Below are 25,242 nucleotides of genomic sequence, written 5' to 3'. Positions count from 1 at the left end.
CATTATCCCCAGTTTTCCCCACATCTCCACAGACATAGTCCCAGATACACATCAGCCATGCCCCCCCCCCCCCCCCCCCAAAAATAGTATGAACTCCACCACTCCTTTCTGAGCTCCAAGGGACTACCCACACCTGCATCTCTCAGCCAGAAGATGCACCAGTGTGGAACCCCCACATCCCCAGATAGACAATGTTACTAATACAGGTCATATTAGCACATAATGTAAGAACTATCCCTCAAACAGTAAAATGTAGATACTTAAAATGAACACCATTCATGATCAGCGCAATGAAAAAAACTAAGTGATCAAGACCAAGAAAAAAGAATAAACAAGTGAAAAGCGAAAGAAAAGCAGTTCAACATGAGAAAATAAAACGTTCCCCAGCACAGTATGCAGCCCATTTGCACATCAACATATATCAGGCTTCACAAAGTAGAAACACAAAAGAAACAGATCAGTAGAAATGTTCCAAAGACGATTGCAGAAGTCCAGTTCCGTTTACCCTGACCACTAGAGTGGTCCCAATGATCCAAGTCCAAAGAGGGGAAAAAAAAAATATATATATATACATATAAAGTCCAGACTTCAGAACCCTAAAGCTCTGTTACATATATTAGTGCGCATTGCTACCACGTGATTAACTGTACTGTCAAAAGGAGAATTCAAAACCAAGGCTCACAGCAAACCTCCTTTCGGCATATTTCAACCATCATAAATAAATCGAGCACCGTTCCTCTTTACCCTCTCAGGCCCGTGTCTCTATATCCACCACAAATAATGCTGCCAGGCCAAATGGCCCATTCTGATAACGTAAAAGTTCCCACTTTCCTAGCGTGTAGCCAGATGGACTCAGAACAAGTGGGTATAGTGTGCTCGTGCTAGCAGTTGGAGACTGATCTGACGTCAGCAGGGGTACATATACCCCCACAGGAAGTGAGGCAATTCAGTAATTTCCGTCTCCAAAGCAGTTTGGAGAGCCTGCACGCTCGCTGAGCGTGTTTTCCAATACTACTTTCTACTTTCTATATTCTACTTACCAAACTTCTACAGACGAGCCCCGCACTCCTGCGGTGATACCCTCGGGTCCCTCCCCCAGTTGAGTTTCCCGGGGTGATTTCCGCGATCCCTCGGAGGTCTACGCCTCGGTCCGGTGGCCAAATCGCGGCAGGGATCTAGCCCCCAAGCGAGAAGGGCTTAGGCCTGGCTGAGAGGCGCCTTGGTCCCGGCGTGGACCTAGAGGTAGCGGGTGCATTTCCTCAAGTGCGGCGGTGAAGGTATTTCCCCTCTCCCCCCCGCAGCCGGAGACCGCCCGGGTTCCAGCCGGGAAGCGCCGAGGATCAGGTAAGGCGTACATCTCTTACTTTTGGTCTCCGAGGTACGAGGATTGGCGGCATTGCCTGTATGCGGCACGCCACGGAGGTAGCTATTTTGTCGGCCTTGTTCAGGTATTGAGCGCCCATGATAGGCGCCTGTATCTTATTGAGCGCATATTGCTGACCACATATTATTGAGCGCATATTGTATATCATTGAGCGTATATTGCTGACCGCATATTATTGAGTGCGTATTGTATATCATTGAGCGTATATTGCTGACCGCATATTATTGAGCGCGTATTGTATATTATTGAGCGTATATTGCTGACCGCATATTGAGCGCATATTGTATATTATTGAGCTTATATATCTGACCGCATATTATTAAGCGCATATTGTATATTATTGGGCGTATATTGCTGACCGCATATTATTAAGCGCATATTGTATATTATTGAGCGTATATTGCTGACTGCATATATTAAGCGCATATTGTTCAGCCGCATATTATTATTGAGCCACGATGGAACATTTGAACGCCCCGGTGTCTCCTGCGGCGGCGCCTCCTGATTCCGGCGTGAAAGCTCTCGGCCTCTGCTCAGCATGCCAGCTTAGAGCCACGCAGCGCGAGGAACCAGACTCCCTTTGTGCCCAATGTGAGGAGGCAGTGGGAGCCTCGGGCCAGGACCATTCTCAACCAAGGTTTGCCGACAGTTCCACAGGGGCCACCCCGGATCTAGCGGGCAGTCTTGAACAACCTGGGATCCCGGGGGACCTGGTACCCCGACGGCTAAAGACCGCTTCCATTTCCTGGGTGGATCTCTTTAAGGGGATCCATGCCTTTGTACAGATGCAGTCAGCTTCCCGTCCAGGCCCTGCTGCTGCTCCGGCTGATCCTGCCCCTGGACCTTCGCGCCCTTATCGTGGGCACCCGCCTCCGGGCAGTCCGGCTCATGCGGACCCTGATGTCTCGGAGGACGAGTCCCCCGAGGAGGGGGAACTTCCCTCTGGGATTGAACCATATCGAACTATGAGGTGGTTCTTTCCCAAGGAAGATCTCTCCGACCTGGTTTCTCAGTGCCTGGCGGAGTTGGCTATTACAGGCCCCAGCACTACGGTGCCATCTACGCAGAACCCCCTGCTGTGGAAGGTCTTCGTCCTACAGCCCGCCATTTTCCCTTCCTGCAAGCAGCACAACAACTGATAGATTTGGAGTGGAATGTGCCAGCGGCTTCTTTCAAAGGGGGTCGGGCCTTGTCGGGCATGTACCCCCTGGACCCGGCAATCAAGGATATGCTGGCGTGCCCTCAGGTACACCCCTTGGTTAGCACTGTGGTCAAGCGCACTACCACTCCAGTTGAGGGGGGGGCGGCCCTCAAGGAGCCTCATGACCGGCGACTGGACGCCATCCTGAAACAGACCTTTGAGGTGGCAGCTCTATCTTTGCGGATCGTTCCTCATGGATGCCGCATCCGACCTAGTCCGTACGACAGCCAAGGGGGTCTCATCCTCCGTAGCAGGCAGGAGGCAGCTCTGGATACGGAATTGGTCAGCCGATGCTCCTTCGAAGACACACCTCACCAGAATGCCCTTTAGGGGTTCTCTCTTGTTCGGCAGCAACCTTGATAAACTGGCCAGCACATGGGGCGCCTCTCCAGTACCTCGACTGCCAGAAGACAGGTTCAAAAGGGACCCAGCGCACCTTTCCGAGGCCCTCCAGAGGTAGAAGCTCCCAACGCTTCACTCCCTATATAGGAGTCGCTACCAGGCACCTCTTCCTCAGGCTAGGAACCAGTCCTTTCGGACCAAGCAGCACAAAAGGGGAGCCGGCTCGGGTTCAGGGCCCGGCCATGCCTCCCAATGAGAATCAGCCGATCCATCCGGGGGACGGAGCCATAGGGGGCTCTGTCCCCATAGGGGCTCCCTCTTCTACCCCAGATGGGTCGAGATTACGTCGGACTAGTGGGTCCTCGCCATCATCCGAGAGGGGTGTATTATCTGGACTTCCATCATATCCCTCCGGACAGGTTTGTGGAATCCCCGTGTCCAATACACAAGAAGGCAGCATTGGAAGCTACCCTGGCGAGGCTCCTGTCCTTGAAAGCCATAGTCCCAGTACCTGCATGGGAAATGGATTCTGGGCCTTATTCCATTTATTTCATGGTACCCAAGAAGGAGGGCACTTTCCGGCCCGTGTTAGACCTCAAGTCAGTCAACCGATTCTTAAGGGTCCCGAGGTTTTGCATGGAAACTCTGCGCTCAGTCAAGACCGCAGTACAGCCAGGGGAATTCCTCACGGCGCTTAGACTCGTCAGAAGCCTACCTGCATATCCCGATCCATCGGGATCATCAGCGCTACCTACGCTTCAAGGTTTTGGGACGACACTTCCAATTCCGGGCTTTGCCCTTCGGGTTAGCCACGGCACCGCGGACCTTCACCAAGGTGATCGTAGTGGTAGCTGCGGCGCTCAGACGGGAAGGAATCCTTGTCCATCCCTACCTAGATGATTGGCTGATCAGGGCGAAATCACGAGAGGAGAGCCATTGGGCAACCAACAGAGTGATCGCCCTTCTGAAAAGCCTGGGATGGGTAGTCAACCTAATCAAGAGTTGTCTACAGCCTTCCCAATCACTGGAATACCTGGGAGTCCAGTTCGACACCCAGGCAGACAAAGTCAGTCTTACTACCAAGAGAAGGTTAAAACTTCAGACGCGTCTACAGTCCTTGATGGGAGCCAGCCGGCCCATAGCTTGGGATTATCTGCAGGTTCTCGGTCTCATGGCATCCACCCTGGAAGTGGTACCCTGGGCAAGGGCCCATATGAGACCTCTACAATGCTCCCTCCTCTCTCGATGGAGCCCCCGCTTCCGGAATTACTCCGTGCATCTCCCTCTACCAGCCAGAGTGCGGACCCAGCTACGATGGTGGTTGCAGCCCAACCACATGAGCAGGGGGTCGAAAATGTCCTCCCCCACGTGGATTCTGCTCACCACAGATGCCAGCCTGAGCGGATGGGGAGCACACTGCGAAGAACTCACCGCCCAAGGACGGTGGAACAGAGAAGAGTCAGGGTGGAACATCAACCGTCTAGAAGCACGGGCGGTCCGGTTAGCCTGCCTGCAATTTGCTCACAGACTGAGGAACAGAGCAGTCAGAGTGATGTCGGACAACGCCACCACGGTAGCATACATCAACCGTCAGGGCGGAACCAGAAGCCGAAAGGTGTCCCTAGAGATAGCCCCGCTGATGGCTTGGGCAGAGGCGAATCTCCAGGACGTCTCCGCCGTCCACATTGCCGGAAGGGACATCACCACGGCAGACTTCCTCAGCAGAGAAAGCCTAAATCCGGGAGAATGGCAGCTGTCCCCCACAGCCTTCCAGATAATTGTGGATCAGTGGGGGATTCCGGACATGGACCTACTAGCGGACAGGTCCAATGCTCAAGTACCCAGATACTTCAGCCACAAGCGAGATCCGTTCTCTCATGGGATCGACGCCCTGGTTCAGCCATGGCCTCCAGGGACACTGCTATATGCTTTTCCTCCGTGGCCCCTGCTGGGCACCCTTATACACAAGATTCAGAAGCACAAGGGCCTAGTTCTTCTAGTGGCACCAGACTGGCCAAGAAGACCCTGGTACGCGGACATGAGAAGACTACTGGCAGGGGAGCCCCTTCCCCTGCTTCCTCTCAGGGACCTGCTACGTCAGGCTCCCATCCTCCACGAGGATCCGGCTCAATTCTCTCTTACGGTCTGGCCATTGAGAGGGCTAGGCTGAAGAAAAGAGGTTACTCGGAGCCGGTGATAGATACCCTCCTCCGAGCTCGCAAGTTTTCCACATCCCTCACCTACGTAAGGATCTGGAGAGTATTTGAAGCCTGGTGCGACACTCACGGCACCACTCCACATGCGACCACAATCCCTATTGTTTTGGATTTCCTGCAGGATGGGCTTCAGAAGGGTCTCTCCCTCAGCTCCATCAAGGTCCAAGTGGCTGCGCTGTCTTGCTACGGTCCCCGGAGGGATGGCAAGACTATTTCCACGCACCCAGATGTTTCCCGCTTCCTGAATGGAGTCAAGCACATTCGTCCGCCACTGAAGTGGCCAGTGCCTCTGTGGAACCTTAACATAGTTTTGGATTTCCTCGCGGGATCCACCTTCAGACCCCTTCGGGGCCTGTCTCATCGTTCTCTAACTTTCAAGATGGTGTTCTTGCTGGCTGTGTGTTCAGCACGCCGTATTTCAGAACTACAAGCACTGTCCTGCCATGATCCCTTTCTTAGAATCACTCCAGAGGCTATCCATCTTCGCACGGTTCCATCCTTCTTGCCTAAGGTAGTCTCACAATTTCACCTCAACCAAACCATATCCTTGCCAACCACGGCGGGTTTGAAGAAATCAGAAGAAGGGCGTTTGCTATGCCATCTCGACATCAGCAGATTGCTGCCCAGATATCTGGAAATGACAGAAGAAGTACGAAAGACGGACCATCTGTTCGTCCTTCACAGCGGGAAGAAACAAGGAGAAGCGGCCTCGCGGCCCACCATCGCCCGCTGGATCAAAGACGTTATCAGAGCGGCTTACGTAGAGGCCGGGAAGTCACCGCCTCTACAAGTCAAGGCTCATTCTACCAGAGCCCAAGCAGCATCTTGGGCAGAATCTAGGATGCTGTCGCCTGCAGAAATATGTAAAGCGGCGACATGGTCCTCCCTCCATACCTTCTCCAGGTTTTACCGTCTGGATGTCCAGGCCAGGGAGGACACAGCATTTGCGAGGGCAGTCCTACGCGGTCCTCAGGCAGCCTCCCGCCCAGGCTGGGAGTAAAGCTTTTGTACATCCCATTCGTTCTGAGTCCATCTGGCTACACGCTAGGAAATGTTGAGATTACTTACCTGATAATCTCCTTTTCCTTAGTGTAGACAGATGGACTCAGCATCCCGCCCAGCTGCCAGTGTACATGGGTTTCACCGATTAAAGGTAAGCCATGTCATTTGTTTACATAAGAGCATCCCCTTTGCCAGGTGTCGACCCTTGGAGGCTATAAATGAAATATGCCTGCTATTTGCAAATTTTATGTTTGAGGATATTCGGGGAGGTCCACGGAGTTTACCCTAAACACATCTTAGCAGCTAGCTCTCGTGACCAGAAGTCCATCTTATATATGTTTTAATTGTAAACTGTTGTGATATTTATTTGGAATGATGGTATATAAAATGTTTAAGTAAATAAAATTTAAAAAATTTTCATTTTGAAATTAAAGAAACAAAGTAGGGTCCCCACAAAACAAATTTTAAAATGAAACATTTTTCCTGCTGCACATGCCTACAGCATATGTCTTTAAGGCCTTTAGTTTACTTAAGATCTTGAGGGAGATCACGTGACGCTGTGAGGGAGAGCAGATGTAGGTCTCCTTCTCTGGCCCTTATCCCTCTCATCCAACCCCTTCCAGCGCCCCTAATCATCCGCAACCGGTTTAAATTCGCAAACCCGACTCCTAAGATAGTGGTCAGTGATCTTTTTTGAGACGATGGCCACGAGAACAGCACGGAAAGATAAAGAAAAGGAAAAGGAGAAGGTGAGGCCTACAGATCAGGTTCCGGATGATGACCAGCCTCAGCCTGAACTGCCAGTTCCTGCCAACTGGGCAGACATCAAAGCCGCAGTAGTGGAGGCTTTAGAGCCAGAATTTAAGAAGCTCTCGCACCAGTTGGGAGAAGTGTCGGCCTCAATTGCGGGGTATGAAGCCCGATTTGGAGAATTAGAGCATAGAGTCTCTGATGCGGAAGATGGCCTCCATGGCACACAGGCGACGCTGGAAAAACTGCAGAAAACGGTGGCTCTCCACACTGAACGCCTGGAAGACCTGGAAAATAGATCTCGCCGTTCAAACTTGAGATTTGTGGGTCTTCCTGAATCTATTAACGAGCGAGAACTACCAGTACTGCTGGAATCATGGCTTACTAACGAACTGGAGCTGAGTGTGTCTCACGGCCCACTGAGAGTGGAGAGGGCACACCGTCTGGGTAACTATAAATCCCAGCAGACCCGGCCCAGGGTTGTCATTGCAAAACTCCTGAATTACCGGCATAAAGAAAATATACTGCGTGCTGTGAGGGGAGGTAAGAATTTGCATTATGAGGGCCAAAAAGTACTGGTTTTTCAAGATTTCTCAGCGGCCCTGTCAGCTCAGAGGAGGGCTCTCTCCCCCTTGTGCGCGCAGCTGCACAATTTAGGTCATCGGGCGATAATAATATACCCAGCCAGGGTGAGAGTTGATAGCCCGACGGGACCCCGTTGGTTTACTAGCGGGGGGACCTGAAAGAATACATCAAAACACTCACCGCCGTTTCTGCAACTAGCCAGGAGGACCCAGGAGCACACCATGCCTGAGTGCCATGTGTTCAAAATGGCCGCCGGCACTCGAGCGCTGAGGATTCTCTGTTTCCCCATAAAGCCTGCGACCCAAGGCAGTGGCCGAGTGAACAAGCTGACCTTCTCAGTTGTTTTTCTGGTGGTGGTGGACTGGAGATGTTTAAGCGGTGTGGAACCCCATAACGGTGGAGCCAGGTTTGTTTTCAATTTGCTATCATGGCTGGTCGTCGGGAAGCGGTTAGTGCGCTGGCCCCTGCTAGCTACCCGCGGTCTTTTTTTTTGTTTTTTTTTCATCGTGCCTGCCGCTTTGAAAGCACTTTCCACTTTTTACGCGGCCGATAACACAAAGGGGTTGGTCCTGCTTGATCTGTCCCAGTCGTGATCAGTGCTAATAGGCGCCACTTACAGGGGGACACCCGAGGAACACTCGACCGTCTCGGGCATTTCATTTATGCACAAACAGTGGGGAGCGCATCGGGGGACAGCCACCATATGATTTCACCTTTTTCGCTGATCGATGGACTGGAGGCCGATCCAACATTCTTCCTGCCGGTGGGTGCGCGCAGCCTGAGTCGTTTAGCCAGTGCCCGGGTGGACTCTGCAGGAAGGATTGCGGCGCTCTCTGAGGTCGAGCTGCCGTAGCAGCCGTGGAAACTGCCTTTGGGCAAGAAATACACCGCCACTAAGCAAGTCCTTTGTAAACTTCTCAGTGTTCCACGGACTACCAGGAACAGAACGGTGGGGTGAACTGCTTTGCGATCGGGGTTGTGGGGGCGGGGAGCCAATTTTCGTGTTTGGGTTACTTTAAAGGCACTCGATTTGAATAGGGCATTGTATAAAGCTCTGTGGTTTGAAGTTTTACTGTTGTATGTTCACGGAGCTAATGTATTTGTACTTGTTGGTTGGACGCAAGGGTAAGAAGGAAAGCTTGGGTGGATGTGGGGCTGGGGGGGGGGGGGGGGGGGAGGGAGGAGGGTCAATGGCGTTAGTAGTGATCTCCAACCTGGGGGTTGTATGGTGTGGGCAAGTGGGGAAAGGGTTGGGGAAGACAGGGGGGGTTGGGAGTGACGAGGTTCAGCGGGGGTGGGGAAGGAGGGGGGGACGGGGGAGGAAGTTTCTAGGGTTCGAGGTTTGGGTTTCGGGGATGGGGTGGGTTAGCCATATAGGTTGGGTTCTGGGATTCCGCGCTAGGGACTTGAAGAGACTTAGGCTGGGACAGCCTTCCTCTGCTTTACGGCCACAGGATTTTGTTCAGCTCAAATTTTTTATTTTTGATTATGGCTAAGACAACGTCTAGGATAGTCTCCTGGAATGTTTGTGGTATACAGACACCAGTAAAGAGATATAAGATTTTGCAAGCCCTTAAACATAAGTCGGCGGATGTGGCCCTTTTACAGGAAACACACCTCACAGACACTGAACATCCAAAACTGAGACAAAATTGGGTGGGAGAAGTTCATTTTGCATCCGGGACCTCAAAATCGGCGGGAGTGGCTATTTTAGTCCGGAAAAATGTCCCTTGGCAGGTTAGGAAGGAGATTAAGGATCCGAAGGGAAGGTATTTGCTCGTGGAAGCGGAACTTTTCAAAACCCCGATAGTGATCTGTAACGTATATGCCCCTAATACGCAGCCGGCGAGCTTTTATTGCTCGCTGCAACAGGTGCTGCTTCCCTACCAGGACAAAAATTTGGTGGTGGGGGGAGACTTTAATGCCTGGCGAGACCCAGCATGGGACAGAATCTCGGTGGGGCACACTATGATCCCCCCTAGTAAACACTTGAGGGCTCTGGAGGACACCCTCCATTTGGTGGACTCCTGGCGAACGCTTCATCCTCTTGAAAAAGGATTTTCCCATATAGCAAGAGCACATGCGACTCATTCTTGCATTGATTATATATATGTGAGTGAAGTATATTTTTCGCAGGTAACAGGGGCTGACATGGGAGATGTGCTTATTTCCGATCATGCCCCGGTTTGGATCGACCTGGTTGTAAACATGGCACGCCTACATGGTCGCTTATGGAAATACCCGTACTTTTTGGCGCAGGAGACGGGTTTCCAGGCATATGTCAGGGAGCGCTGGGACGATTTTGCGACCCTAAATAACCAGCATTTGGGGGATCCGATTTTATTTTGGAATACAGCCAAGGTAGTAATACGTGGCGACCTCATCTCTTATGTTGCCCATTGGCGGAAGACGCTGGACAAACGTCTTTTTCGCCTTAATGCTCAATTACAGGCGGCAAGACGGGGTTGGTTAGCGCAACCCTCCCCCCAGGGGAAAAACACGTATCTCACTTTGCAAACTGCAATAAATGAGTTGTTGCACCAGCGGGCGATGAAAAGTATCTTCTATTATAGATACAAATTATACCAATTCGGGAACAAATCAGGGAAACTGATGGCGAATTTGGTACGATTGGTGGGAGGCTCCCGGCATGTAGCAGCACTGCGTACAGTACATGGAAAGATAGTTAACACTAATAAAGACATCCTAAACACTTTTCAAGACTATTACGTCAAGCTTTATAGTTCTGGTGGCTGGTCCCCAGAGAAATGGGAAGAGTTTTCAGCCCGGGTTCAGCTTCCTTCGATCACAGTAGCCCAGCAGAGGTGGCTTAATGAACCCATTCAGGAGGAGGAGGTAAGGAGAGTCATTACGCAGGCAAAACCACTTAAGGCACCGGGCCCGGATGGGTATAGTTCGGAGTTCTATCAATGTTTGGCAGAACCCCTGGTGGGTCTCCTCCCCTTAGTTTTTACTAAATTAATCCAACGGGGTTCATTTCCCCCCTTTGGCAACACTGCCCATGTAACCCTTATCCCGAAACCGGGCAAGGATCTGATGGATCCGTCTGGTTATAGACCAATTTCATTGCTGAATGTTGATCAGAAGTTCCTGGCCAAGATTTTGGCAGACCGTCTTAGTACGATCGTGCCCTTTTTGATACAACCAGGTCAGGTGGGCTTTGTTAAAAGACGGTATGCCTTAACAAATATTCGAAGGGTGGCAGTGGCGATGGCTCTCTGTAAACGCTCTGAGGTCCCCTTCTTGGTCGTTAGTCTCGATGCCGAAAAGGCATTTGACCGGGTTGAGTGGGGCTTGTTATTCCAGTTGCTTGAAGAAATGGGTTTTCAAGGGTTCTTTTTGCAGGCCATTCAATTGTTGTACGCAGATCCCCAGGCCCGTTTGTTGGTAAATGGTGAGCTATCACCTCCTCTGGCGGTAGGACGTGGAACAAGACAGGGTTGTCCGCTATCCCCCTTGCTATTTTTGCTTACGCTGGAACCCTTGCTTTTGGCGTTGCAGGCAGCGCCTACTATTCGAGGCCTGCTATTTTACTCCCAAACCAAGAGAGAGATATTCAAATATGCCGCCTTTGCGGATGACATTCTTGTTTTTCTTACGTCCCCAGAACGCTCTCTTCCAGCTTTATTGACGTTATTTCATAATTTCAGGGAGTTTTCTGGGCTAAGTATTAATTGGGACAAATCTGAGGCCTTGGGTTACCCGTCCGCTTTGCAGGAGGGCTGGTCTGGAGTATTCCCTCTTCGTTGGGCGGGGTCTGCTTTACAATATTTAGGGATCTCCCTTTCCACAGATTTGCATTCCATATATTCCCTTAATATCACCCGTTTGTTACGCATAACACGAGATAGACTGGAAAGATGGCGGGAGTTACCACTATCCCTGGGGGGCCGTGTTAATTTGTTCAAGCTCCTCATCCTACCTAAATGGCTGTATGTGCTCCAGAACTTTCCTCTTCATCTCACGAGGAAGGATGTGGGGACGCTGGAAACCATGTTACGGACCTTCTTGTGGAGAGGGAAAAAAGCACGTATTCCACTGCGCTGGTTACACCTAAAGTGGGGTAATGGAGGTATGGGGGTGCCAGATATGCAACGCTACGAGGTAGCAGCCAACCTGCGGGTGGTCAGGGATTGGATATCGGGGGGTTCTACCATTGTAGAAGGTTTGGCGGAGCAGACGCTGTTGGCACCACTGGACTTAACTTTCGTCCTCATGTGCCCCAAGAGAGACTTGGCGGAGTCTGTGCGTAGAGATCCACTTGTCGCACCTCTTCGGTACGCTTGGAGGTATTTAAGTCAGAAATTAGGAATTCCATCATATAATGCGTTTTTGCTGCCAATTAGGGGGAATCCCCATTTCACACCGGGCTCCCAGTCTCGCGTGTTCCGGGAATGGGGGGCGGCCGGGATTACTATGCTGGGACACTTGATGGATAGTTCAGGGACTTTCTTCCCCTTCGGGGATTTTCAGGCTGAACATGGTTTGCCGGGCTCACACTTATTTGGTTACCTACAGCTGCGCCATTATTATCAATCGCTACCGATAATCTCTAAAGAGCCCGCCCATTTTGCAGGCTTTGGAGCGGTTTTTGCTGCAGGGTCGCACGGCAGGGCCTTCCCTGTCTATATACTACAGCAAGCTGGGCCCAATTAACTCAACCGAAGTTTATCAATGTGTGACAGAGAGGTGGGCTCGGGACGGGGGTTTTCAGGTTCCCATTGGAGTAATACGCGCCAGTATGAAACGACTGATGGAAACGACTACTAATATGTATTACAGGGAAATGCAACTAAAATTGATTTACCGAGCATACGTAACCCCGCAGAGAGCATTTTATGCGAAACTGGTGCATACAGCGGCGTGCCCTCGATGTTCTTGTCCCAGCGGGACACTTTTTCATGTTTTTTGGGAATGTCCGGGTATACAAGCATATTGGGGGAAGGTTGTGCACTATTTGAGGGGGTTAGTAGGGGTGAATATGTCGTTATCTCCGTATATGATTCTCTTTGACTGTATTCCCAACACTTTGATTCGAGGGGTGGGTATTAGATGTTTTGTTCGAAAAGCTTTGCAGTGGGGAAAAAAGTCATTCTGGTTAATTGGAAGGAGCCCACTAGTCCTTCATACTGGATGTGGAGGAATCATCTCCATAGAATGATGCAGATGGACAACATGTTCTCTAAATCCAACCCACAGCAGCGTCGCCGATTTCTACAGGTGTGGACTGTTTACATACAAGCTTTACCTCATCGAGCAAGGAGTCTTATTCTTAACTGTTGAGGGGTATTGCCTCAGTTTGGTGTCAGGAAGAGCAATAGCGGCGCGGGCTCTGCGGTCACCTGGATTCAATCGCCAAGGATGTACCAGGGATGGGGGGGGGGGGGGATTTAAGAGGGTTGCTTAGAAATACTGACGTATGGTTCTTTCTTGGGATATATTAGAAAACCAAAGTGTATCGGTGAATTGTGTTGTACTCTCCCTTTTTGCAATTAATAAAAATCGTTTATTCAAAAAAAAAAAAGATCTTGAGGCCAATCTATGATGTATCAATTCACTTTTGGAAAGAAGTGGGAAGGCAAACATATCCAGGTGTATATCAGGCAATGGGGTAATTACTGTAGGATCAATAAAGTTAGAGGATTTATGAGAGAGATTAAATGTACACACATTGCAGTCAGGTGTAAAGAACAAAAATTTAAAAAAAAAAGTTAAAAATAAAAGTTCTCTGAGTAGCTTTTTTCACAAAAAAATATTCTAGTCTGTGTAAGCCTGATAAGTTTCACAAAATGGAAATGTTTTTATTTCTAAATGTATAATGGAAATACTAAAGATGTTAGTGATCTTAAAAATAAACTTTCTTTGTTAGTATAATACTATCATTTCTGTGTTTTTTCACTTACAAATGTTATATTTTGAGTGATTTTTCTTAATTAGTAATTGCTGAAATAATATAAATGTATGGATTCTAAGAATTGTAGTAATTAAGTTGATAACATATACTTGCAAGGTAAGAATAGGAAGCATACTCTTTATGGTGGACAGTAATATTAACTATATGTTGAGAAATAGGAAGGTTCCAAATCTTTGTGGTGTGTGTGTGTGTGTGTATATATATATTCATTATTTATTTATTTTTTTTAACAATCTCATATCTTTTGTTCAGTGAATTGTAAATATGGAAAACATTAGACAGATAAAAATTGAAGGCAATTAATAAAATGTGTTTGCATATGATTATTAACCAGTCTGAACAATTTCAAATCTTGTATATAGTTGAATATTGTTAAGAGTATATGTTAACAGTTTGTTGTTTTCAAGCTCAGTAGGACATCCTTGTTTGTGGTTTTGTCCCTCACATACTTTGGCTGGTAGGTTACAGCAATAAATATTAAAACTTAGGTGGTTGAATCAAGGAGTGAGATGTCAGTAGTTTTTACTCAGTCTTTCTGGTCATCTGTTCTTCTAAGATTGGAAATTAAGTTGTGCATAAATTTATACCAACTGATTGGATCTAATAGGATCAGTTGCTGTATTTTCATTTGCTGATGATAATGAAACAAATAATCATGGAAGCATTGACATAACAATGGATAGAGAAGCTGAAAAATGATGTATTTCAAAGGTGATGGAAAATCAGTCTTTTAAAAGCTCTTTGGAAGTGACAAGATGCTGTAACTCTTACACTTTGGGCCTTCCATGTGAATTATATGACTGGGTTATGATGAAACAGATTGGCAAGATTAGCGTAGACTTGGCAATTATGGTCGGATGGAATGGTGTTCAGCAGAGTTAGGAAATTTGAAAGCGGGTGATGAGTCTTGGAGCCAAAGGATACTATTAGGAAAAGTCCACAGAAATAAAAGTTGAAAAGTTAGCCTTGTCAAAGTTCTAGGATTGGTATTAATAGACCATTATGATAATTGTTGTCATTGAGTTGACCCAAGAGTGAGCAGCTTAGTATCTTGTAAAAGGCAAATCCAACGGGGGAAGATCCAAGATGGCTCCCTGAATGGTCGCAGACGCTGACGCTCCTGGAATTTCTCAAAGTTTTTCTTGTAAATCACTTTCTTGCTAATATGCCACAGAAGAGAAAAGGAAAAATGAGGGTATACCCACCTGAGCCCTCACTTCTCCAGGACAGCATGTGATATCGCAGTTTGTGACACCCATATCTCACATTGGGGTCCCGAGCCCCGCGGGCGGGAGTAGGAGTCCTTTCGTCACCTGGGGAGATATCGTTGACTCCGCCAGAGCCGAAAGAACAGCCGAAAGCAATTCCTCCAAGCAGCACAAGTTTTCCACATCCCTCACCTACGTAAGGATCTGGAGAGTATTTGAGGCCTGGTGCGACACTCATGGCACCAACCCACATGCGACCACGATTCCGACTGTTTTAGATTTCCTGCAGGATGGGCTTCAGAAGGGTCTCTCCCTCAGCTCCATCAAGATTCAGGTGGCTGCGCTGTCTTGCTACGGTCCCAGGAGGGACGGCAAGACCATTGCCAAGCACCCAGATGTTTCTCACTTCCTGAAAGGAGTCAAGCATATTCGTCCGCCACTGAAGTGACCAGTGCCACTATGGAACCTCAACCTTGTTTTGGATTTCCTCGCGGGATCCACCTTCAGACCCCTTCGGGGCTTATCTCTCTCTTCTCTAACTTTGAAGTTGGTGTTCTTGCTGGCGGTGTGTTCAGCACGCCGCATTTCGGAGCTACAAGCGCTGTCCTGCCGTGATCCCTTTCTCAGAATCACTCCTGAGGCTATCCATCTTCGCACGATTCCCTCCTTTCTACCTAAAGTGGTCTCACAATTTCACCTTAACCAAACCATATCCTTGCCTACCACGGCGGGATTGAAGAAATCTGAAGAAGGGCGTTTACCTCGCCATCTCGACATAGGCAGATTGCTGCCCAGATATCTGGAAATGACACAAGAAGTACGAAAGACGGACCATCTGTTCGTCCTGCACAGCAGGAAGAAACAAGGTGAAGCGGCCTCTCGGCCCACCATCGCCCGCTGGATTAAAGAAGTTATCCGAGCAGCTTACGTAGAGGCCGGGAAATCTCCGCCTCTATAAGTCAAGGCTCATTCTACTAGAGCACAAGCAGCGTCTTGGGCAGAATCCAGGATGCTGTCGCCTGCAGAAATATGTAAAGCGGCGACATGGTCCTCCCTCCATACCTTCTCTACGTTTTACCGTCTGGATGTCCAGGCCAGGGAGGACACAGCATTTGCGAGGGCAGTCCTACAAGGACCTCAGGCAGCCTCCCGCCCAGGCTGGGAGTAAAGCTTTTGTACATCCCATTCGTTCTGAGTCCATCTGGCTACACGCTAGGAAATGTTGAGATTACTTACCTGATAATCTCCTTTTCCTTAGTGTAGACAGATGGACTCAGCATCCCGCCCAGCTGCCAGTGTACATGGGTTTCACAGATTCAAGGTAAGCCATGTCATTTGTTTACATAAGAGCATCCCCTTTGCCAGGTGTCGACGCCTTCCGGTTGGGAATGCTGGCGGTCTCCAGCTACTATCAATCGGTCAGGGGAATCCTGTTTCACTATTTCACTGAGCGTCAGTACACACACATCCATAACAGCTTTTGCAAGGAAGATTACTGAGTTGCGACGCTTCCTGTGGGGGTATATATACCCGTGCTGACGTCAGATCCGTCTCCATCTGCTAGCACGAGCATACTATACCCATTCGTTCTGAGTCCATCTGTCTACACTAAGGAAAAGGAGATTATCAGGTAAGTAATCTCAACATTTCTCCGCACAATAAAGCTCTGGAATTTGTTGCCAGAGTATGTCATTAGTGCAGTTAGTGCAAAGTGATGCACATCGGGAAGAATACAAACTATAGGTGTACACCTATAGTTTGTATTAGGAGTAACCAGCCAGAAAGGCACTGTGAATAATATGTTGAAATTCTCAGCTTAGTGTACTGCAGCGGTTACAGAAAATAATAAAATTATTCAGAAATAACTACCAACAGCATGAAGCAGAGAGGACTTGAAATATCATCGGGAGGTGAGGGGGAACTGAAAATGCGTAAATGAGAGAGGGACCCGATCGCGAGACCACGCCCCCCCCGACGTCACTCAGAGCCCCGGCGACCGTTTGAAATGCGCCTCACCATCAGGCGCCGCGCACCGAAGGGGTGCACAAAGGGTTTGTGCACCCCTTCGTGCAATCCATAGTGCACGCACCAATTTTTTTCTGTAATCGGTTGTCTCTGTTTAATATGATATCAGTTTACTATTTTACCAACTGTGATAAAAATTGTAATCTGAACTTTGTAAACCGTTATGATGGCTTTCCGAATGACGGTATATAAAACTCAGCAATAAATACATAAATAAAGGGAGAATAAAACTGAATATTGTAATACTTGTGTGCGACCATATCTTGGGTATTGTGTATCACTGCATCTCAAAAAAGGTATTACAGAATTATAAAAGGTGCAGAGAAGGACAACAAAAATGTATAAAGAGAATGGAATGGCTCCCTTATGAAGAAAGACTAAACAGGTTCTGCAGCTTGTAGAAGAGATGGTAAGAAGGGGATATGATAGAATGTTTATAAAATATGAGTGGGGTGAGAGCAGTGAATTAGGGAACAGTTTTTAACCCTTTCATATAGGACTAGGACTCTCACTGAAACTACAGGGAGAAAATTTAAAACAAATTGGGGACAGTATTTTTCATTTGACACACAAGCTGTGGAATTTATTGCTGGAGGGCTTGGTAAACGCGTCTAACATAGCTGGGTTTAAGAAAGGTTTGGACAAGTTCCTGGAGGAAATGTCCATTAACAATTATGAGCCAGGTGGATTTAGAGAAAGCCACAGTTTATCCCTGGGTGTAAGCAATAAGGAATTGATCCTTTCTTTGGTCTGACCCAGCATGGCAATTCTTATGTTCTTATTTTGTCCCTGACTGCTGCATGGGTGGAATTGGAATTACTGGAGTATCTATGGTGGCCATTCCTTATGCATGTCAACTAGCATTTCACAGCCTATGCCACGTATTTTCAACTACAATTATTGGCCAAATATCACCTTTTTGGGACAATTGATATTCTGTATATTTCCACCATTCACCTGCCAGAGACCAAAAATATTTTGGTTGAGTCAAGCCTATTGTTTTTAATTGCCATTTTGATTTGTTTACAAATTGTTATAATTTTGAATTTTTATTTTAAAGTCTCAGATACATGAAGCTACTGGAACTGAAGAAAATGATAAACTCAGCAGGATGTCAAATAGCTGGTAAGTTTTGTGAGGTTTCTTTCCGAACAGAGGAAAATAACTTTAGGGCCCTACTGGTGTTCAACTATTAGGAATCAGACATTACAGCATAAACTTCACATGCCATATAGTTGTCCCAAAGAAAATTTTTACTGTAAGTATTTCTTCTATGATGACAATTGCAAAAACAGTGCATTCTATTCATAAAGCATCCAAAAAACCTAATCTCTTATGGACATCCTTATTAGGATTTGACTTTCCCAAAGATAACTTTTCTGTTAGATTGTGTTACATTTCATTCACAAGAGGTCACTATAGACATTCTATGACTTTCTTCCTCATACTTTACTCTTTGTGTGGCTATTTATCTTAGCTAAGTAGTCTTACATCATGCTGGTTACTAGACCACAATACCTGAAAATCCTCATGCTGTTAGCTACAGGCAAGACTCTTTTCTTACATGCTTGTACCAGATAGGTACTTTTGGGAGCATGATATAGTTTAGTTGCTATTCTGTCTTCCCCCTCATTGTTTGTTATATTGGATTCTAGAAACTTGTTAAAATAAGGGTCATTAAAAAGTTGTAGGTGATACTTTTTTATTGAACTAGCGTAATGCATTTCAAGTGTTAGCCTCTCCATCTGGTCAGTGAATATCCAGTGCAGTTACACTGGGTTTAAATAATATATAGTCAACAAGGTCTTAGGTTGCTTGCATATACCATTACAACTCAGTAAACAGAGCCGGATTTTTAAAACTACATGCGTGGCCTACATTTGTGCATGCTACCCGCAGCGCACAAATGTATGCCCGATTTAATAACATGCGCAGCCGTGCGCATGTTATAAAATCCGGGGTCAGTGCACGCAAGGGGGTGCACACTAGTGCGCCGAGCCCTAGGGGAGCCCCGATGGCGTTCCTCGTTCCCTATGAGGCCACTCCAAAATCGGAGCAGCCTCGGAGGGAACTTTCCTTCGGCTTCCCCTATCTAACCCGCCCCCCCAGCCCTACCTAAATCCCCCCCACTCCCCACCTTTATTTTGTAAGTTAAGCCTGCCAGCCAGCTGCTGTGTCAGAGGCCCCGGGACATACGCGCGTCCCAGGGCTTTATGCGTGCCGCCGGGCTTTTTGAAAATAGGCCCAGCATGCGTAAACCCCCCCCCCCCCCCACATGTGTAAATCCACCCCATATTGATTGGGAGAGGGCGGAGCCTTGATAGAGGTTGGGTGGGAAAGGGGAGCCTTGACACAGGTGATCAAACCAGTAAAACGTAACAGTTCAAATGGCCCATATTTGATAGTGAGTGAGAGAACCAATGTATTTTATATCCTTTTATGTGTCAAAGTATTTGACCTTCTTAATGACAAATGTTTTGAGTCCTTGTGTATTACTAAAGTTCTCTTTAAGTACCTTGATTGTAAGGTTGTTAAGGGAGAAATCTTCCGTTGATAAATGTTCCTCTGCTGAGATCTTTCTGTTGTTCTCTGTAATTTTATGTAATGAGGACTGATGGGTGTCCTTAATTTTTTACTTGTTTCACCGATGTAGCATCTTTCACATGTTTTGCATTGGATTTGCATTCATAGAGAAGCATGAATGTGAACCTTTTTATTTTGAAAGGCTTTCATATGTGGGTAGCTGTAAGGTTCTGTGATATATGCTGGCACAATTTGCGTAGTGATGTCTTGAGGGTCTTTGTACCAGCAGAAATCACAGAACCCTACAGCTATCTAAATATGAAATATTTGGAACTTATACGTTTTTCTGATTAGGTGGTTGCTGGAAGGCTAGAACTGGAGGAGCAGGAAATATTTTTTTCAGTATTTCATCCTCTAGTAATAGAAGTTTTAGGTCTTTTATGATTTTCCTTATGATTTCTAGTTCTGGATTGTATGTTACTACATATGGTATCTGCTCTATGGTTCTCTTCTTGTAGAAGATTTTCCTTAGATGTATTTGAATGAGGATGCAGTTTTCTTGATTTTATTATAATAGCCCATTTGTTTGAAGGATCCATTTAAAACTTTGAGGTGTTTATTCCTGTCCTTTGGATCAGAACAAATACATGGTATCCTGTAGCTTAGCATAATTGACTTTTCTGTACATTAAACTAGAATTTTGAAGGTAGTTACTGTCAGTTTGAGGCTATAGTGTCTACAAATGTAATTATTTCTATAAAGTAGTTCATTTTAAGTCTGAGATGGAATGCATTGAAGTAGTTGTAAAAAAAATCTAAGGTTCTCTTCTCCTTCAGTACAAAGGTTTTTGGCTATCACAAGTTGCCATAGCCTAGAGAGCAAACCCCCTAGGCCCACACCGAAAGCTGGTGAATGTACTCTGGAACTGGACTGGACAAGAGCTTCACCTATACCAATTTCCAGCCAGTGTCTAGTATCCATACCCTTCTTGGTAAGAATGGTAAGGGGAGAGGCGGGAAAGGAATATCCAGGTATGAATTATCTATAATGGTTTGTAAACCCTAGGAAATGCTGCAGTGCCCTGAGTCCCATGGGAAGGGGCCAATCCAGGAAGGCTTTTACCTTTGCGGGGTTCATGTGAAACCCATGTTGGGAAACGATATATTCCAAGAAGAGAAGCTCTTCCTACTTGAATGTGCATTTTTCCAATTTTATGTATTGGTGATGATCCTGCAGTCTCTATAATACTTGCTTGACATGCTCCCTATGTTGATTCAATGAGCAGGAGAATGAGAATATCATTGAGGTAGACTACCATGTGGTAGTACAAAAGATCTCATTAACCATATGTTGGAATACTGCAGGGGCGTTACATAGCGGCAATTCCTCATATTAAACACTGTTCACCACTCATCTCCCTCACATGTGTATAAGATGATACACTGCTCTTAGATCAATTTTAGTCAAAATCCTTGCAGTCGAATGCAAAGGATATTGATTCTTCTTAGTAATGGCATTGAGGCCCCTGTAGTCTATACAATGCCTGAGAGACTCGTCCTTTTAACCAATGAAGAAGAAATCTGCCCCAGCCACTAAGGTTTTCCTTTATATATTGTGACATAGCTGTGGTCTCTGGAACTGAGAGGGGCTTTACGCTACCCTGTGGAGGCATCTTTCCTGCGGGAAAAGGTCTCTGCGTGCTACTTGTTCAGCACATCTGCATAATTGGCTTACTAGGATGGCAGGCACAGCAAAGTTGTAGCCACAGTCAAGACGAGCAGGGATAGAACTGTAGAGAAACATATCATGGCACATGTAGGGCCCCAGCATGCCAGCTGTGTTCCAGTTGATGATGGATTGGTGCTTTGGAGGCAAGGTAGTCCTAGGTTGATGGGATTAACTGCCCTGGGTATTACATGGAAAGGCAGAGTCTCTTTATGGAGAAGACATGTATGAAATGTGAGTGGCAAGGTCATCTCGGTGAGTCGGCCTGGGAGAGGATCTCCGTAGACAAAGGAGATGGTGTCCGCATTCTCCAGAGAGGTGGTGGATATGCCATGATGGTGGACCAATGATTTCTCTATTAAGTTCCCACCAACCCTGAAGTTGAGGAAAACTTTGGTATAAATCTGGGAGTTTTCAGTGAACAAGCACATGGGTATCAGCAGTTGTGGAGAGGAGAATATCTGACCTAGGGTTGTCTCTCCAACCAGCCCTAGGTGCAGGAGTTTCCCCTTCTTGAGTCAATGAGAAGCAAAATGCCCCCAATTGGCACAGGACAAACAGTCTGAGTTGTCATTGCCTGTTTCTCTTCCTGAGAAAGTTTTGAATGTCCCAATTGCATGGTTTCCTTTGCCAGCTTAGATTGCTGGCTGGCTGGGGTCACAGGAGGGTGCTGGAATTGGGGGGGTCAGGTGGACAGGTTGCCGGGAGGCCTTATATTCCTCAGCTTACTCTTGAAATCTCCTGTCTACCTGGGTAGCCAGAGTGATAAAGGCATCCAAGGTGGATGGAACCTTGCAGCCAGTTAGCTCTTCTTTAATCCAGCTTGGCAGCCCCTGCCAACACTCTGAAAAGGGTATGAAACTGGATCACAAACTCTCTGATGGTACAAGTTCCCTGCTGGATACAAAGGAGATCTGCTGCCATGGAGTTCCCAGGCTCTGTTCATAAAAAATGAGGCAAAACTAGCAGAGGAACTCCTTGGAGCATGGGGTCCTCATGCTCCCACAACAGGAAGACCCAGGAGAGGGCCATACCATCCAGGAGAAAAAGGCAGCAGAAGAAGACCGGAAGGCTCATCTACATATTATTCCCAGCAGTCAGAGGTCATAGCGAGCTATCCAGGCTTCGAACTCCACAGCCTCAGCTTCCAGAAGCCCCGAACCCCTTGTAGCAGAAGAGGACTGGAAGCCAGTTCTATTAGGTGCATGCACCTCAAACATCTACTATACTCTATCCATTTACCTTGCTATACTTTATCTATTTACTAGACCTGATCTGTTTTTGTTTGGTTTTATATGTTTTGATTTTACATGGCAATTGTATTTGGTAGGAGTACTTTGTTACAGATGTTATACATAAGGAATCCAATTCAAAACAAGAGTCAATAATTTGGATAACTAGGAGATATAGGTAGATTAATTGTAGCATTTTGAGGGTCATTGCCAGACACACACAAAATAAATCCATAGACTAAAAGTAATTTAGGTTAGCTTTACATCCCTTCTCCCTTAGAAATTTTAAATTGATAAATCAACAAAATTATGTTGCAGAAAGTAGTCCAGCAGCAGGTATGATTATCTCTCAGCTGGTGAAAGGTCATATGTGTGCGCAGAGTGCAAAGAGCAAAGTGCAAAGAGCCCCAAGCCCTGAGAGAATGATTCTGATCTCTGGAGGCTAGTGTGTCAGACCTGGAGGAGCTAGGGGAATACAGAGAGTTATATAGAGGAGAACTTCAGGGACATAGTAGAGAAAGTTCACTTCCAATCTAGTAGGCCCTATGCTGCTTTGGAGGAGAAAGATCACCTGGAAGGACAGCATCAGCTTGATGAGGCAGGAAGCAATCCTGTAGCTAGGACCTGCCATCAAGATGAGGTAGTATCCTCTCGCACTGAGGATAGATCTCCAGGGGCATGTGCCCGAGAGGAAATGGTTAGGATGGCCATTATAGTTGGTGATTCAGTTAGGAAGGTTGATAGCTGGGTGGCTGGTGGAAATGAGGATCGCTTGGTAACTTGGCTGCCTGGTGCAAAGGTGGCGGACCTCACGCATCACACAGATAGGATTTTAGATACTTCTGGGGAGGAGCCGGCTGTCTTGGTACATGTGGTGAACTATGACATAGGGAAGTGCAGGAGAGAGGTTCTAGAATCCAAATTTAAGATTTTAGGTAGAAAGCTGAAATCAGAACCTTCAGTGTAGCATTCTCAGAAATGTTCCCTATTCCACATGCAGGACCCCAGTGGCAGGCAAAGCTCCAGAGTCTCAATACATGGATGAGGCGATGGTGCAGGGAAGAGGGTTTCAGATTTGTTAGGAACTGGGCTGCATTTTGGGGAAGGTGGGGCTTTTTCCAAAAGGATGGATTCCACCTTCACCAGAGTGGAACCAGACTGCTGGCACTAACCTTTAAAAAGGAGATAGCGCAGCTTTTAAAATAGGGGGAAAGCAGACAGTCACTCAAATGCATATGGTTTGGAATGATGTATCTTTGAAGGATTCTAATAGAATAGGGAAAATAGGGCACCCCAGTAGAGAAGTTGCAGAAAGATTCCAAATTATCCCTGACAATAGATGAGCAGATTAATACAAACAAGAAACATACTTTGAAATGTTGGTATACAAATGCTAGAAATCTAAAAAATAAAATGGGAGAGTTATAGTGTAGATAAAATTGGCATCTCAGACACTTGGTGGAAGGAGGATAACCAATGGGACACTGTGATACTATCAAAATGATAGGATTGATCAAATTGGTAGAGAGGTGGCACTATATGTTAGAGAACACTGAGTCAAACAGGGTAAACGTTCTGCAGGAAACAAAATGCAATGTTGAATCTTTATGGATAGAAATTCCAGGTGAAAAGGGGAATAAAATAGTAATGGGGATGTATTGCCCTCCACTTGGCCAGAATGAAATAACACAATTAAATGCTAAAAGAAATTAAGGAAGCTAACAAAATCAGCAGCACAGTAATAATGGGTGATTTCAATTACTCCAGTATTGACTGGGTGCATGTTAAATCAGGACATTCTAGAGAAGTAAAGTTCCTAGATGAAATAAATGATTGCTTCATGGAGCAGCTAATACAAAAACCAACAAGAGGGGAAACTATTTTAGACCTAGTCCTTAGGGGAGCACAGGATTTGGGCCAAGAGGCCAAGTGTTGGAGCCACTTGGCAATAGTGATCACAACATTATCAAATTTGACTTAATAACTGGAGGGAGTGCAAAAAAGCAATCTGCTATGACAGTATTTAACTTTCAAAAATGAGGAAAATGGTTAGAGAGAGACTGAAAGGAGCCAACTACAAAGGTTAAGAGTTTAGCTCAGGCATGGATGTTGTTTACCATTTTGGAAGCCCAGAACAGATGATTTCCATGCATTAGAAAAGGTGGAAAGAAGGCTTAACTATTACCAGCATAGTTGAAAGGTGAGGTGAGAGAAGCTATAATACCTAAAAGAACATTTTTCAAGAAATGGAAAAGGGATCCAAATGAAGAAAACAGGAAACAGCATAAGCACTGGCAAGTCAGATGCAAAGCATTGATAAGGAAGGCAAAGATAGAATTTGAAAAGAAGAAGCAGAGGAAGCAAAAACTCATAATAAAAATGTTTTCAGGTACATTCGAGATAAAAAGCCTGCGAGGGAGTCCGTTGGACATTTAGATAATCAAGGGGTAAAAGGATCACTTAGGGATGACAAAGCCATAACAGAGAGACTAAATGAATTCTTTGCTTCAGTATTCACTGAGGAAGATGTAAGAGATATACCCATGCCAAAAATGATATTCAAGGTGGAACTGAAACAAACCTCAGTGAACCTAGAAGATGTACTAGGGCAAACTGACAAACTAAAGAGTAGCACATCACTTGGGCCAGATGGTATACATCCCGAATGCTGAAAGAACTGAGAAATGAAATTGTGGACCTGCTATTAGAAATTTGTAAGCTATCAATAACATCATGTATTGAAGACTGGAGGGTTTCCATGTAATGCCAGTTTTTAAAAAGAGATGATAGGGTGATCCAGGAAATTACAGTCCAGTGACTATATCTGTGCCAGCAAAAATGGTAGAAACTATCACAAAGAACAAAACTAATGAACATATAGATAAGCATAATTTAATGGGACAAAACCAACATGGATTAGCCAGGAGAAGTCTTGCCTCACAAATTTGTTACATTTTTTTTCAGGGCATAAATAAACATGTGGATAAAGGTAAGCCAGTTGATATAGTGTATCTGGATTTCCAGAAAGCATTTCACAAAGTCCCTCATTAAAGACTTCTTAGGAAATTAGAAAGTCATGGGATAGGTGGCAGTGTCCTATTGTGGATTGCCAAC

General features: G+C 46.4%; 1 protein-coding gene across 5 annotated transcripts in view; it reads left to right on the top strand.

The window, feature by feature from the left end:
- Nucleotides 1-25,242, top strand: part of LOC115090703 (lymphoid-restricted membrane protein-like) — a 1,037,620-nt gene that overhangs the window by 804,880 nt on the left and 207,498 nt on the right. For all 5 annotated transcript variants that reach the window (XM_029600146.1, XM_029600141.1, XM_029600144.1 and 2 more), the window contains exon 26: nt 17,709-17,773. The gene's annotated coding sequence lies outside the window, so the exon portion shown is untranslated. The remainder of the gene's footprint in view (nt 1-17,708; nt 17,774-25,242) is intronic.

This window comes from Rhinatrema bivittatum, chromosome 4, assembly GCF_901001135.1.
Source record: "Rhinatrema bivittatum chromosome 4, aRhiBiv1.1, whole genome shotgun sequence".
Lineage (NCBI taxonomy): Eukaryota > Metazoa > Chordata > Amphibia > Gymnophiona > Rhinatrematidae > Rhinatrema > Rhinatrema bivittatum.
The sequence above is the reverse complement of the archived record's forward strand: the minus strand, read 5'-3'. Positions and strand labels throughout refer to the sequence as shown.